The sequence below is a fragment of the Aedes albopictus genome, chromosome 2 (assembly GCF_035046485.1).
Source record: "Aedes albopictus strain Foshan chromosome 2, AalbF5, whole genome shotgun sequence".
NCBI classification, from domain to species: domain Eukaryota; kingdom Metazoa; phylum Arthropoda; class Insecta; order Diptera; family Culicidae; genus Aedes; species Aedes albopictus.
The window spans coordinates 517,283,481-517,288,650 of NC_085137.1; positions in this window are offsets into that span (position 1 = coordinate 517,283,481).

Here is a 5,170-nt window from a genome sequence, read left to right on the forward strand (position 1 = left end):
TGGTAGTAATGAATGCCAGAAGGATTACATATCGGGGAGTTTTGTTTACTCTTAAAATCTGGCTTTATGGATATCTTCAAGTATACTATGAAATATTTACGAATCCTACTGTAAGTAAAATTGAATCCGATTTGTTCCTAAAAATGTAAACCTATTTTTTTACAGCTAATAGTACGGAAACCAGAATTGTAGTACGGCATAGACAATTTTCATTTGCATTTGAAGCACTTATACGAATTTGTAAGGTAGCTGATGATATCGCAAAATGCAATTAGTAAATAATAGGACGCAATCAGTGAAGTACTAGACTCAAAGTAGTGAACTGGATTTTTGTATGCTGTTTGAGCAAAAGTTTGAGTAATTGTGTTGTCGAGATGCAAGAAATAAATTATACAACAATACAGTTACCCAAAGTTTTACTCAAACAGTATCAAATTAGTCTATAAATTATAATACCCACGCTGTTTGCACCTTTTTTTGCAGACTCGCTTTGATCATCTCACAATACAAAAATCCAGCTCGGTACTTCCAATCTAATACTTCACTGATTTCACTTTTCAAAAAATGTTCAATAAGCTGTAACTTTTCGAAAAGGTCATCAAATATTCTCTAGTTTTCAAAGTAACTAGTTTTGTATCAGTGGTCCAAATTTGGAAAAGATCGAGCTATTCTACACGAAGTTCCTAGAAAAAGGTATATATATCCGATAGCCAACTTTGAGATGTTATATTTAAAGAAATTTTGATCATTTATGACTAATATAATGAACTTTGAAAAACGTTTGACTTAATTTGAAATTACACAGCATAACAAAAATTAACTTTTGGTCTGTCTCAAGAGCAAACTTATGTGTCTCTGACAGATTTTGAGCCGCTGAATCCGAATCCTCAGATTTGCTCTAGCACGTCACAATTTTGTGCTATACCTCAATTTATAGGACAAAATATGCGATTTTGGGCTTTTTTGGCTGCAAGCGTTTAAGCATGGAAATATATTTTTTAAGTAATCAAAGGATAAATTGGTCAAATAACATCTAAATTAACGACTAATACAAAATATTTCATTTTACCAAATCGAATTTCATAGTTTTAAGCGATTTATGTTAGGTACGATATTTCCCATACAAGTAACCCTAGAAAAGTTGCATGCAAGTTTTCATACTAACATAAAATGCTTAAATCTATCAAATTTGATTAGGTAAAACGAAATATTTTGCATGAGTCGTTAACTTAGATGTTAATTGACAAATTAACCTTGTGATTGCTTAAAAATATATTTTCATGCTTAATGGCTTGCAGTCAAAAAAGCCCAAAATCGCATATTTTGCCCTATAAATTGAGGTATAGCTCGAAATTGTGACGTGTTAGAGCAAATTCGGATTCGGATTCAGCGACCCAAAATCTGTCAAAGACACATAAGTTTGCTCTTGAGACAAAAAAAATGTTGCGCTGTGTTATCAATAAGAAAAAAAGGTATAGCGATTTCATTTATTCTAAGGTTTTTTAGTAATTTTTCCAATTTTTCATATGCATCGCATTTCTTTTTCAATTTAATGCCGGCGATTTGATTGTTTTCCTTTGGCACTATGCTGAGAGGCAGGCTTTGTCTCAGTGAGGACGTTACGCCAAGAAGAGAAGAGGAGGAGAGGGAATTAAAATGAACTATAAATACAATCTCGAATTTTAAAACGATGATGAAGTTTTGAATAAATTGGTGTTATATTAGGAAAATAATCTAAAAGTCATAAATTTCTTTCGTGTTAAGAATTTTCAATTTAGTCAAAAGTTTTCAATAGCTCATAATATTAGTCATTAATGATCAAAATTTCATTGCATTCAATTCATTGAATCTGGAGATATAGCATCTCAAATTTGGCTCTCGGATAATTATACCTTTTTCCAGAATCTTTCTAACTTCGTGTAGAATAGCCCGATCTTTTTATGTGATGCCTTTTTCGAAAAGCTACAGCCAGTTGAACATTTTTTGAAAAGTGGAAGTTTTACCTGTCCCAACTTTTTTGACTATCCCCTGTAGTTTATATAATAATAATAATTTTGACGCTTGAGCAGCCAACAACTGAGGAAATCTTAAGGAAACTTCATTTGACATGAAAAACTCACAGAAACTCTAAAAAAAGGAATTTTGCTATTGAAAAATCAGAAGAAGAAGAAGAAGAAACACGAAGATGCTGTATGCCTAGGGAAATCAATTCAAAACCAAAACTTTATATACACTTTTTTACCCTCTACGTCCTATGGTTGCTTTAGAGTACTATCGATTTTCGATGAACTCCAGACAAATGGGATTAGATGAATATGATGCAATAGTTTTTTATTGGTTCGCGCGAGAATAAGGAACCACCCTACCAACTTCGATCGAAAGCGATCCAATTATATTAAACCTGTAAGTTCTTTTTCTTTCTCCTTATATTCAACCCATGTAAATTTGTTATAAAATCCTTTCCTATGAACTATGAATACAGTCAGGGAATGTTGAATTAGCAACAAGCGCGTGTTACATAAATCGTAATCCGAAATTCCTCGCTCGCTTATTCCTGTGTTTACCACTACGGCATCGAAGTTTTTCCGGACCTCGCTATCAATATTATTGTAATCGCATTAGGTAAACCCAACTGCCAACTACAAACAGTAAAAAAACTTTTGATTTACAACTAAAACTTTTTTCGTTGATTTCGAAATTTGTAATTTGCCAATTTTTCCAATTTGAAATAATCTTTGTTCAAGCAGTTTTTTGGAAACGCTTCTTGGCATAGAAATAATCATTCAAAGTCGTGGGAAGAATAGGGTTTAAACCTTTCAAGATGATACAAAAGACCATGATATTTCAGATATCTTCCACCTTTTTCATCATCAGTCGTCTCGAAACTTTGGAGAAACAAGTCTCAACTTCACCTGAAAAAGGGAAAAGTTGGTTAATTGATAGGTTCACGCAGGCATACAAAAGATAAATATTCCAATACATTTCATGCAGTAGAACCTGAAATTTCCGCCTTCAAAGTTTGAAGACAATGATGATGTCCGGCTATATGGCCAAATTAAAATCAATAGAATTTAGAAGAACTTTTAGACATGCTAGCTGCCAATATAATCATAAGAAATTTTCCCTTCTTTTGTTCATATTCCTTATAGTTTCACCATTCAGAGTTTAGTTGGCGCTGTAATTGACATTATTTTATCAGAGATGTACCACTTTGAAACATAGGCTGTTCTTCGAGCTTCGAGCTATACTGATGTAATGATTACGCAAAATTTGGCCCTTTAAACCGCTTTATGTCTATATACAATAAACATTGTCAAACCATAGACTTTACAATGACAAAAACAGAACTGAAAAAACAATTTATGTTAAATCGTAATATAAATTAGTTTAAGTAAAAACAATATTTAATAAGCTTAGGTTTAAAATGTAACAAAACGGTCTACTTCTGATTGACGTCAATAAATAAATAAATAAATAAATAAATAATAGGTAGCAGATCTACTCCGATCACATAAGCAAATACATGAGCATGAGCATAGATGACCGCACAATTCGTAGTTGCTACTCCGTGATTGACCAGAGCAATCGAAATTGCACAAGGAACCAATGAATAGGGCTTGGGACTAGCTTACTATTCTCAATGTACGCAGTTCGAGAACTCTCAACTTAAACAAGGTCAATAACGGCGCCGGCCACGTCCTTACGGTCATCGAGGATGGGAGGGAATGTTAGTAAGACAAACGTTGTTATAAAGACCGCGACTCGCTGCATCTCCACGTTTGTCTCAGGAAGGAATTTTTTGTTAGTAGGGTAAGGTACATTGTCAGTCCGGGAGTCACCTATGGTTGGTGATATGATTTGACAATGGATCAATATACACAAACCGCCGTTAACAACCGACCACTTTTCGACGCAAAAACTAGCCAAAAAGAAAATTCTATCGCGCGTCTCCACCCCACTAGGGAGCAGAAACCTTTAGTCTATTCCACACAGAAATACACTGAACGCGACTCACTTGTCGGCGCCCGGATTTTTTTCTCGACCGGCGAACCCGAACTAACATTTTTCACTCTTTTGTGTAAATGCAAAAAATGAAAGAAAATATTTATTATCAACTAAAAATGTATTGGGAACTAGCGCCGACGGGAAGCGAAAAATTCGGAACCGACTCGAGCCACGACGCGTCCACCGCACATTGAATTCCGAAAATGCGGCCTGTACACTTTGCCTCCAAAAACTCACTAAATCGCCCCGTACGAAGATGAGCAGTCAAAAAGACGACGACGACGACGACGCGCACGCGGATGATCCGAATGAAAAAGCGGGCCTGTACACTTTCTACTCCGATCACATAAGCAAATACAGACGAAAAAGTTGGATTTGAGGAGATGCGGGACATCATCATAATCGACTAAAATATTAACGCGCACTGAAACGGCAAAAACTAGCAATAACCAATTAGGTACAACTAAACATATTTAAAAAAAAATCTCCCGTAACGTGGGTAGATCACCTTAGAATGGTGCGTTGCGGTGTAAGATCTACCAAATCAAATTTTGATCTTGATATTTACCGTATTTTTAAATATTCCAAGATCAAAGTTTGATGCTCTTTTCCTGGTGTTTTGTAGTATTTGTGTTTCAATGTACTGCTAATTAACATTTTATTTCAGCAGGATTCAGGTAAATGTATCGTACGATATAAATAATATTTTAAAAATATGGCGAGCGTATCATTAATATGTAGCTTATTTGACGTACGATGTTAATATTATTTTATATTTCAGATTATCAACCGCAGAATCTAGTAATTCAACCAAATGCCAACAAGATGACTAGGAAACTTGGATGAATTGGGCAGACAACTGATTCGAAGCAGTCTAACAATGGTGTGCCTGAACGTTAACCAAGCGTATCCTTTGGAGTTTACCCTTCCACTAACAATACCCAAATTCCCGTGACACCTAGGCCTGAGGGATCGTAGAGTTGTCTACATTTTTCATAGGTGTCCAAAACTAACCATCCTTTCCCATTCCTCAGCAGTCGCAAGGACGTGGCCAGGACAGTGCTCGACCATTGGAGGATTGCGTCAGTCCAGAGCGTTCATGATTAACGGAAAATTTAATCATGATTAATCATTGATGATTAAAATTTCAATTTCTGTGATTAAT